Below are 12,621 nucleotides of genomic sequence, written 5' to 3'. Positions count from 1 at the left end.
CATAAATTAACTTCCGGTCAACTATTTCAACTTAAACTTCCATCTTGAAGACTAAGTGTCTCAATTCATTTCAAAACCTCACCGGACTCGAACCAATTACCCCGGCAAGTCATATAACAACTGTAAAGCATAAATTGAGCAGTAAATAAAAAATGAGTTGTAATACTCAAAACGACCCCCCGGACCGTTACAATCCTCCATATCAATTCTTTGAGCAAAAGGTTATTTGGCTTTTCTTCTTCAACACAAGTAAAGGAAAATTCATGTGCCGATCAGAAGGCTTAGCTTTCTAAATGCATATATTTTCTTTACATTTTGATTAGTATGTTAATACTTATTTTTGTCTTTAGTTAGGCATATTAAATGACTTTTAAATTGCATTTTTAGTTTTATATATCTTCAAAGTAAATAAATGGGGCCTATGAATCCACTTGTCAAGTAATCAAGGGCCTCACATAAGTATGGCGTGTAATGTCAGACACAAAATAAAATTTCCTAGAACGAAAATGAAATTATAGAGAGTAATCTACAATTACCATTTCTTCACAACAGGAAAGGACATTGGAAAAATTATAACCAAGAAAAAAACCTGAATATTACTAGCTTATACAAGTTACAGTCAGCTAAAGATACAGCAGGAGCTAATTATTTGTGCACCTTTTTTCTCCATTAAAACTAAGATACTCAGTTAAGAGATTTGAGTAGTAAACTTGAATTTCTGGAGACCAGTCTTGATACCTACTGTCTTCAAATCATGTTGAACTTGTGCTCGAAAATCGGCGTAGGTAAAGGGCTTGTAGTTTGTGCTTTGAATGATTGCATCTTCGGCAGGGAATACAAAATAACCTATTGATATTCTCTCTTTGTGTTTGTTCACCTTCACTCTATGCTTCACGCTCATATACCTGTCATCACTCATTGCCTGTAATAAAATTTAATATATTTACACAATTATAAGATAATTACAAATGAATCTTTATCATAAACATTAAATTAACTTAATAAAAACGATAACAACTTGCTCTAATAGATTAAACGATATTGTTAATGAAATGTTTTGTATAAACTTAAACTAAATAAATTATAGTTCCATCAAAATAATCCAAAATAGCTTCGAAACTTATTAATATCATAAGGCTGTATAAACTGAGATAATAATTCTATAATCGAACGTAGTTATTATCTTAAGTTCTTGCACTAACCCATCTAATTTTCTAACATAGTTGCGACACTAATTGTTTAGATGACTGCTAAAAGTGCGCACTCCAATGTTCTATCTAGAACTAGCTATGTAAGTTATAATATGTGCTATCAACGAGAAGATGTAATACTATATAGCCACTAGTTTTTGTTTCTGGCCCTTAAGGTTAAAATAGGTACTTAGATGACTTAAACGTTAGTCCAATAAATTATATAATCATTAAAAAAATTTACTTAGTATAATATATGCTAAAAAGCACTATATAAGTTAAAATGTCAGCCCACTCATTTGTACTATAATGATGGAAAGATTAAATAATGTTATCATGGTTGGTAAAACTCTCTTTCCCAAAACATTTAAGGAATATATTATATATATAAATCTAAATGTCAGTACATTAAATTGAACGATGATGATGAAAAGATTGACGAGATCATGGTTGGTAATACTGGATCTCCTATTCTCAATTCTTTATATTTTTCCAGAATATTTTATGATAAAACAAGGACAGCGACCATTATGCCAGTTAAAAATTAGAAAAAGGATAAAATGCAATGGATAAAGTAACCACCAGGAGATATGGTAAGATTGACAGGATCAGAGGGATAGGGTTCGAGCTCCGAAAATGGAAAAGATCCGGGTATAGGAAGTGCTTCCTCTTTAACGAGCTTTATGTGGTGCAAATTCAAATTAATCGAGGTCCCGATACGAGTACTATACACCGGTAACGAACAAAAAAAAAAGTGAACGAATTACCTGCAACATGTCACCAATATTGACAATTAGTGTATTGGGAAGAGGATTGACGTCAAGCCATTGATGATCTTTGCTGTAAACTTGAAGGCCTCCAACTTCATCTTGGTGAATAATGGAGAGGACTGAGCTATCTGTGTGCACGTCAATCCCCCACGCTCCTTCTGGCTCGTGGCAACGAGGGTAACGATACACCCTCAGTAAACCAGTGGCTACTGAGAGATGAGACTGAGTCTGTAATGGTCCCAGGTTCAGGTCTCGGATGCCAAAACCTTGAACATTGACGTAGCCAGCCTACCATGGTATTTACCATATTCTTCTAGCAAGCATCTATTACCACCCAAAATATGTAAGAAATAATTTTAAGCAGTAGCTAAATTAGAATTTTCACTAAGAATATATGAAGAACTCAACTAATAGTATATACATCAAAAACATTACCTATCTATATAGCGTAATTTTCAAGGGAAAGAGTGTCAACCTTGAACAAAGGGGGCTACGCCACTTGTTTGAAGTTCTATATACTTACGAGGTATTAAAAGAAAATTATACTATTAGGTTTATGAGATTAAACTGATTTATAATAATCCAAAACTTTATCAAGTATGATATGATAATTTAAAGACTATATTAATAACATGCTATATGGTCGGTAAAGTTTATGAGATTATACTGATTTATAATAACCCAAAACTTTATCAAGTATGATATGATAATTTAAAGACTATATTAATAACATGCTATATGGTCGGTAAACTTTAAGTATGTTATGCTTATATAGATATATACACTTAGTATACTATAATATACTATATGTACTATATGTACATCTTATATATCTTATATATTATACACTTTATATATATATATATAGTGTATAATATATAAGATATATAAGATGTACATATAGTATATTATATATATATATATATATATATATATATATATATATATATATATATATATATATATATATATAGAATTTTTGTCTATATTTTTTTAATGCTATAATAAAATTATAACGCATTATTTTGAATATCTCTTTACAATATTTTTGTCTTTAAATTTGAATTAAAAAATAGATATTGCAATATTTTTTTAATGCTATAATAAAATTATAACGCATTATTTTGAATATCTCTTTACAATATTTTTGTCTTTAAATTTGAATTAAAGAATTTTAGGTCACAATTCTATAATATAATTTACAAGGAATTGCCTTAGATATTTTTATTATCATTTATTTTCTATAACCTTTATAAATGTGTTTAAAAAATAGAAAGTATCTGTTGGGCCCACTTGAGCCCACTTGGGCCCGGGACCGACCCACTTAACTCGGGACCATTAGTTCGTGGTGAATTGCCTTAGATATTTTTATTACCATTTTTTTTCTAACTTCTATTAAAAAAAATTAAAAAAAAAAGTATCCGTTTGGCTCACTTAGGCCCGGGACCGTTAGTTCGTAGTCCCGATTCCGGGCCGGTTCTAACAAGAAGCCCACGAAATCCGGGACCACTTAGAACCGACCCACTTAGGATCAGGAACACGAAGCCCACTTAAGACCGGGCCCGACCCACATGCCACCTTTATTAAATCGGGTAAGTTTTAGTGACTGCATTAAAATTCTTTTAGTTGTCAATATGTATAAATTAAGCGTCATAAAGAATATGAAAATGAAGAGGGAGTGACCTAACTAAGTAGAAAAAACTACTCCCTCCATCTTATTTTATATAGTGGTATTTGATTAGGCATAATGTTTTTAAAAAAAATACTTTTATCTATTCCAAAAAGTACCATTTGAACTTATGATCATAGACATGTAAAACAAATTTTTTTAATTCACTTTAAACTTTAAAGAGATATCATTAAAAAAGTATCATTTTTTAGGGAAAAAAAAAGGAATGCTGTTTAAAATGAAATGAAGGTAATTGTTATGAAAATAATTATATTGTGGATATCCATTTATTACTCTGTTATAGATAGTCTTTTTGAAGAAGATTATCCATTTATTACTCCGTTATAGATAATCTTCCTGAAGAAGATTATCCATTTAGTACTCTGTTGAAGTTTATCTACAAGCAGCTCAATGAAATGATTTGCAGCAGCTTCTTATTAAACAGACAGGTTGCAAGCAGCTCATGCAGACAGCTTAAAGCAGCTAAAGAAAAGCCTTGCAACTGCTTCCTGAAAAGCCTCGCAGCTACTTCCTTTCTTCTATAAATAGAGGAGTTTTCAGTTCATTATGTACATAAGTTTGAAGTTTGAATAATATATCAGTTTCTCTCTATGCTTGTCTTTACTTTACTGTCTTTATTTTATAACACGTTATCAGCACGAGACTCTGCCATCTCGAGAAAATACTTTGAAAGTATCAGAGGTACGAACTTTCTTTTTCTAAATAATGTCAAATCTTTCTAAACTTGAGTTTGTAGCCCTGGATATATCGGGCAAAAGCTACATGTCTTGGGTGCTTGATGCCGAAATTCATCTTGATGTGATGGGTCTGGCAGACACCATCAAAGATAAAAATCTGGCATCAAACCAAGACCGTGCCAAAGCAATGATATTCCTACGCCATCACCTTGATGAGGGCCTGAAAATGGAATATCTTACTGTTAAAGATCCAGTCATACTGTGGAATAATTTGAAAGATAGATATGACCACCTGAAGATGGTCGTTCTTCCACAGGCACGATATGATTGGACTCATCTAAGGCTACAAGATTTTAAATCTATCAGTGAGTATAATTCTGCTATGTTTAGAATTATTTCCCAATTGAAGTTATGTGGTGATAATATTACTGATCATGATATGATGGAGAAAACTTTCACCACTTTTCATGCCTCGAATATGCTCATGCAGCAGCAATATCGAGAGATGGGATTCAAAAAGTATTCTGAACTTATCTCACATCTTCTTGTAGCCGAGCAACATAATGGGCTATTAATGAAAAACCATGAAAGCCGACCTACTGGTTCTTGTCCATTCCCTGAAGTGAATGAGATGAATTTCCAACAAGCTAAGCGTGGAAGAGGATGTGGCCCCAGTCGTGGTCATGGCCGTGGTCGGGGAGGAAACTCTAATCGTGGTAATAACAATGCACCAAAGAACCCTCTTCACCACCAACAGTGAAAAAGGAAGGAACCAAAGCATGAAGCGGTGCAAGCAGCAAAGCCAGAAAATGCATGCTATAGATATGGAGGAAAATGGCACTGGTCACGTACATGTCGTACGCCAAAGCACCTGGTTGAGCTGTATCAAGCCTCACTGAAGAAGACAGAGAAAAATGCTGAAGCAAATTTTATTTCTGAAGATAATTTAGACTTCATGCATTTGGATGTAGCTGATTACTTTGCACTTCCAGAAGGAGAAACAAGTCATGTGATCGGTGATGAATCTGTAGAGATGTAAATATTTTAATTTTTGTTGTTTGTAGTAGATAGTATAGTTATGTAATAGTTGTACTTAAATAAAAGTTATGATTTGATAATGATGTTTACTATCATATTTATTTTGTTTATGTCATTTTGAAGAATATGGATAATCCTCAAATTATGTTTGGATCAAAGACCAATCATGAAGATATTTGTGTAATTGATAGTGGAACAACTCATGCCATATTCAAAGATCAGAAATACTTTTCTTATTTGCATAAGAAAAAAGCAAATGTTTCTACAATTTCTAGTAATATAAGTTTGATTGAAGGCTCCGGAAGAGCTACTGTATTTCTGTCTAAGGAAACAAAACTTATTATAGATAATGCATTATTCTCCTCCAAGTCCCGAAGAAACTTGTTGAGTTTTATGGATATCCGCCGAAATGGGTATCATATTGAGACGATAGATGAAATGAACGTGGAATATCTTTGCATTACAAAGAATATTTCTGGCCAGAAATGCATTGTAGAAAAGTTACCAACTTTATCTTCTGGCTTATACTATTCAAAAATTAGTACAGTTGAAGCACACTCTATCGTAACCAGAAGTTTGCGGATTCAAATATTTTTGTTCTTTAGCATGGCCGTTTGGGCCATCCTGGATCAATAATGATGAGACGAACTACTGAAAATTCGAGTGGGCATCCATTAAAGAACCTGAAGATTCTTACAAATAATGAATTTTTTTGTGATGTTTGTTATCAAGGCAAAATGATCACTAGACCATCACCAATGAAGGTTGGCATTGAACCCCCTGCCTTTTTAGAACGTATACATGGGGATATATGTGGACCTATTTACCCACCAAGTAGGTTGTTTAGATATTTTATGGTCCTAATAGATGCATCTTCAAGATGGTCTCATGTGTGCCTACTATCATCTCGCAACCTGGCTTTTGCAAAGCTATTAGCCCAAATAATTCGATTAAGGGAACAATTCCCAGATTATCCTATAAAGGCTATTCGCCTTGATAATGCTGGAGAATTCTCATCTCAAGCTTTTGATGATTACTGTCTATCAGTTGGGATAAAAGTTGAGCATCCTGTAGCTTATGTTCATACTCAAAATGGCCTGCAGAGTCATTTATTAAACGACTGCAATTGATAGCAAGACCACTATTTATAAAAACACAATTGCCCACTACTGTTTGGGGCCATGCTATCTTGCATGCAGGATCACTTATCCGCCTCGGACCGACACATTATAATAAGTATTCTCCGTCATAATTAGATTTTGGTCATGAACCAAATATTGCTCATCTATGAATTTTTGGATGTGCTGTATATGTGCCAGTAGCACCACCACAGCGCAGTAAGATAGGCCCCCAAAGAAGGTTAGGAATATATATTGGGTTTGAATCACCCTCTATTATTCACTATCTTAAACCATTGACGGGAGATTTATTTACTGCTCGATTTGCAGATTGTCGATTTAATGAAATAAATTTCCCACAATTAGAGGGAGAGAAAAAGGAAATCAAAAGAGAAATTGTGTGAAAAGTTTCATCATTATCTCACTTTGATCTACGTACCCCTATATATAATCAGGAGGTCCAGAAGATCATCCATTTACAGAATATAGCAAATCAAATGCCAGACATATTTACTGATTTGAAAAGAATAACTAAGTCGCATATCCCTGCAGAGAGTGTGTCTATCGAATTGATATCCCAACAGGACCATCTACTAGATGAGAGCTAGTGAACCTAGAGCACGCCTGAAGCGTGGTAGACCTTTGGGTTCTAAGGATCGAAATCCTAGAAAAAGAAAAATCGACAAATGATCAAAATGATATTATGAAGGGATCTCCTGAAGAGACTCAAAATCTGATCAGTTCTGAGATTCCTGAAGAAATCAATGAACCCGAGACTCAAGTGAGTGAGGAACTTTTAATAGGCTCTATTGGTGATGAGATTAATTTAAATCGATCTGAAATAGTGGTGGATAATATTTTTGCATATAATGTTGCACTTAGTGAGAATTTTGAACCCCGATCTGTCGAAGAATGTCGACAAAATATCTGATTGGCCAAAATGGCAAGAGTCAATTCAATCGGAATTGAAGTCACTTGCTAAAAGAGTGATTTTTGGAGCAGTAATCCAAACACCTGCTGGTATAAAGCCAGTTGGTCATAAATAGATTTTTGTGCGAAAAAGAAATGATAAAAATGAAGTTGAAAGATACAGGGCTCGCCTTGTTGCACAAGGATTCTCACAACGACCTGGAGTCGATTATGAAGAAACATATTCACCCGTTATGGATGCCATAACATTTCGATATCTCATCAATTTAGCCTTACGTGAAAGGCTTGAAATACATCTAATGGATGTGGTTACAACTTATCTGTACGAGTCACTTGATAATGAAATTTACATGAAAATCCCTGAAGGATTTAAAATACCTGAAGCATATTCAAAATCTCAAAAAATGTACTCAATCAGATTATAAAGATCTTTGTACGGTTTAAAGTAATCTGGGCGCATATGGTATAATCGCCTCAGTGAATATTTGTTGAAAGAGAGTTACATAAATGATGTTATTTGTCCATGTATTTTTATAAAGAAAATGGCTTCAGAATTTGTTATACTTGCTGTTTCTGTTGATGACATAAATCTTGTTGGAACTTCAGAAGAGCTCCAAAAGGCAATTGAATATCTTAAGAAAGAATTTGAGATAAAAGATCTTGGAAAGACAAACTTTGTCTTGGTCTGCAAATTGAATATTTAGCAGACGGGATCTTTATCCATCAATCTGCCTATACAGAAAGGGTCTTAAAACACTTTTACATGGACAAAGTGCACTCATTGAGTACACCAATGGTTGTTCGATCACTTGAAGTGAATAAAGATTTGTTCCGACCTCCAGAAGAGGATGAGGAACTCCTTGGTCCCGAAGTACCCTATCTCAGTGCAATTGGTGCACTAATGTATCTTGCTAATGCTACAAGGCCTGACATAATATTTTTTGTTAATTTACTAGCAAAATATAGTTCTTCTCCTACACGGAGACATTGGAACAAGATTAAGCATATATTACGATATTTACAGGGAACTCTTGATATGAGTTTGTTTTATGCTAACAAAGATAGTGCAGATCTTGTTGGTTATGCAGATGCATGATATTTATCTGATCCCCATAAAGCTAGATCTCAAACCGGGTACGTTTTTACATGTGGAGGTACTATCATATCATGGCGTTCCACAAAGCAATCTATTGTTGCTACTTCTTCAAATCATGCTGAAATAATAGCTATTCATGAAGCAAGTAGGGAATGCGTATGGTTGAGATCAATAATTCATTTTATTCGAGAAAAATGTGGTTTGGAATGTGAGAAAAGACCCACAATTTTATACAAAGACAATGCTGCATGCATAGCCCAATTGAATGGGGGATTTATAAAAGGAGATAGAACGAAGCACATTTCACCAAAATTATTCTACACACCCGATCTTTAGAAAAATGGTGACATTGATGTGCAACAAATCCGTTCAAGTGACAATTTAGCAGATTTATTCACTAAATCTTTACCAACTTTAACTTTTGAGAAGATGGTATACAAGATTGGAATGTGGAGACTTAAATATTTGAAACAAGGTTTTCATCAGGAGGAGTAAAATACGCGATGTACTCTTTTTTCCTTACTAAGGTTTTTTCCCACCTTGTTTTCCTTATAAGGTTTTTAATGAGGCAGCTAGCAATGCGTATTACTAAATATGTGTACTCCTTTTCCTTCACTAGGATCTTTTCCCACAGGGTTTTTTCCTAGTAAGGTTTTAATGAGGCACATTATCTTTTAATGAACATTCAAGGGGGGGTGTTATGAAAATAATTATATTGTGAATGTCCATTTATTATTCTGTTATAGATAATCTTCCTGAAGAAAATTATCCATTTAGTATTCTGTTGAAGTTTATCTACAAGCAGCTCAATGAAATGATTTGCAGCAGCTTCTTATTAAACAAGCAGGTTGCAAACAGCTCATGCAGACAACTTACAAGCAGCTAAAGAAAAGTCTTGCAGCTGCTTCTTGAAAAACCTTGCAGCTGCTTCCTTTCTTTTATAAATAGAGGAATTTTCAGTTCATTATGTACATAAGTTTGAAGTTTGAATAATATATCAGTTTCTCTCTATACCTGTCTTTACTTTACTATTTTTATTTTATAACAAAAAGCAAAAATCTTAGAGAAATATCAAGAAACAATCTTGATAGAAGAAACTATGAAAACGATTGGAGGAGACCCAAAGGCTATCAATCATTGAAGAGAAAAATCACGAAAAGCTGTTGATAGATTATGGGATTTGTAAAATCACAAGTACAAGATCATTCTGATAAGACTGACATCAATTACTTCGTACACGGTCCGAGGTTGCCGAATTAATGTTGGAAACGGTAATTATTTTTGCGTGAGTGTTCTACTTTAATTGGCTAGCAGTAAATATGTGACAACGTCGTCGTTCGGGAAAATAAAGACAACGGAATCAAATCAAATCTAGGGAAATCCTACGTTTATTGTTAATTGAGAGTAGAGACAAAAGAATCGATCAAATCTGGAGAAATCTTACGTTTATTGTTAGTAAATGGAGTAGTAATTAAATATCGTGAAGGCAGAGAACCAGAGGAGAGAAAAGGTTGGCTTTGTACCAAAAATAAACAAGACAACCTTATTGGTTATTTTGATCCGCTGAAGATAAAGACGAACAGGAAAATAAGCATCTACTATTATTGATGCTGTACACTTCATTTTATTTGAAACTCTTTTTTCGATTAATTTATTTAAAAAGTAATACTATATATGAGTAGTTTTTATATTCAAAAGTCATTTTAACAGTTTGTTTGGATGATTGTTACATGTTTTATTGTATCATACTATTATTTTAAATACGATATTTATTTTGATTGTTACTTAAATTTTATTGAATTGTATCGTTAAATTCGTCGTTAGGTAACGACGAAAAGTATCACTTTACGGAACGACCGATTTGATGTGGTCACGTCGTTACCTTATTTTTGTCGCTCATCTTGTCCTTCCTTATTACTCTCTCCGTTCACTTTTACTTGTCCACTATTGATTTTGCACATCCCTTCAGAAATAATAAATAAAGTGCATAATTACCATGATACCCATATTAATTGGTGTATAGTCTTAATGGATTTGGAAAATAATTTGAAATAAGTAATTAATGCTAAGAGCAAAATAGAAAAAAATTAATTATTTTTCTCTTGATATGCGAAAAGTGACAAGTAAAAATAAAAATTATTTTTAGAATACTTGACAACTAAAAGTGAATGGAGAGAGTATTAAATAATCATATTTTATCCTTACCCTATCTTTTTATATAATAATTCTACCTCGTACCTTATTTTTGTTGGTGCTTGACATCATGAAACGACGACAAATAATACAATCTATCCAAATATTGTATACATCAAAACGATATAGTAAAATATAATACATTATGAAACGATATATAACAAACTATATATCCAAACAAGCTGTAAAGAGTTTATATGTCGAAAAAAACATTTCTTTCTAAATTCTACTATCTTAGATCAAAACATTAAAAATTAAATGAAAGGGAGAGAACGTCACATTTCAGGCTCATTTATGGCGTTAATTATGGAGAGAACGTCACATTTCAGACTGGGCGAAGAAAAGAAAATTCTAGATAAAATGGGCATGAGCATGGCTGGATGACTTTGATAAGTATTACTTTCTCTCTTCCAATTTATATGAACATATTTTAATGGGCACGAAGTTTAAGAAAAAATAAGATTTTTAGAATTTGTGATCCTAAACATTTTAAAAAGGGTAGAATTGAAAGTTTAAGCTAAATTATTTCCAAATTTAGAAAGGAGTCATTCTTTTTAAAACAGATCAAAAAGAAAATAAGTTCACATAAACCGGAACTGAGGGAGTAATTAATTAACGTTTGTCCAGTGTCCTTAGTTAGAAATTTTGGTCGCTTTCACGATTGTCATTATCTCTGTCTTTTCCTCTAGTCCAAAATGGACGGTAATTGTGATTCAATGAAGAGTAATTATTCGCATTGCAGGTACAATTATTTGACACGTGAAAATGAAAAGATAGGAAAAAACATCAATACTAGATTTTTAAGATTTAATATTCGTTTGAGTTTTGATCTTCAGAAAAAAGAGCAGAGACTAAACATGAAAGTATTTATAACACATACTGATAGGGTACTAATTAAGCAGTTTTTATACACATTGATGGGAGTAAATCCTTTTTACGTTACTAGTGAATTTTAATCAGGTTATTTTTCCATATTTTTAGATTACCAATTTCAATTGATATGAACTATTACATAAATTAAACAGGTCTATTCAATGGCGGCTGAACTTTTCTACAAATCACATTCACATACATATTCGAAAGACCCAAAAAAAGAAAAGAGGATTAGAAGTTTCAAGCATACACGTAAAGAAGAAGAAGGAAGGGAAGTGAACCTGAAAGTTTCGAGCAATAAATCTTGATAATGAAGATGTGACAATTGAGATAAAGAAACATTGAATCCTTCCATCCATTGTAGGCTCTGCTGGTTATTTGGTTGGGGACCTCGTTTTTGTGGTATAGCAGATCCAGAAGGAGTTAGAGCAGGGGTACCCCAAAAGTAGGATATAGGAGGACTGATCATATTATTGCTACTAATTGAGAAGAAGGTTTTTTTAGTTTCATAGGGCAGAGAGAAGAGCTTTTTAGCATGTTCTTGAATTTGGTTCAATAGAGTAATTGGAATACCATGGTTCACCAAACGAAATAATCCCCAATTTCTACACGCTTTGCTGATACTTGTTGTTGTCCTTGTGCATTGTAAGTCAATCACAGGGATAGCAGCGTCCACTGAATCGAATGCTAACTTTGAAAGTGTCTCTGGTTTATCAGAGTTCAAACTTGGGATGTTTGCTGGGCGAAACAACGGAGGGTAGGATTCAAAGTTAGATTCGGACATGATGTTTGTTTCTTCCCCTTTTCCTTAATCCAACTAACCTCAGATTTTTAGCTTGCTAGCGTAGCATGAAATAGGTATTTTATAGGAGGATACTTTCGAAATTGTTACGTCGTTTGTGGCATACATATCCTTTTGTAAGCACTGTCATCTGACACCGATTTATAGAAAAATCTTATTATATAGATGTATAAATAATTTTTAAATAAATAATATACTCCTATAAAATAAAATAGGCTAAAACTATTTAAAATAGGCCAAAATT

General features: G+C 33.2%; 1 pseudogene; it reads right to left on the bottom strand.

Moving 5' to 3' along the window:
- Positions 1-491: 491 nt before the first annotated feature.
- LOC107781091 (gibberellin 2-beta-dioxygenase 8-like) lies at positions 492-12,507 on the bottom strand (annotated as a pseudogene).
- Between the last annotated feature and the right edge of the window lie 114 nt (positions 12,508-12,621).

Source organism: Nicotiana tabacum, chromosome 22 (assembly GCF_000715075.1).
Source record: "Nicotiana tabacum cultivar K326 chromosome 22, ASM71507v2, whole genome shotgun sequence".
NCBI lineage: Eukaryota > Viridiplantae > Streptophyta > Magnoliopsida > Solanales > Solanaceae > Nicotiana > Nicotiana tabacum.
This window is presented reverse-complemented; position numbering and strand designations above follow the sequence as displayed.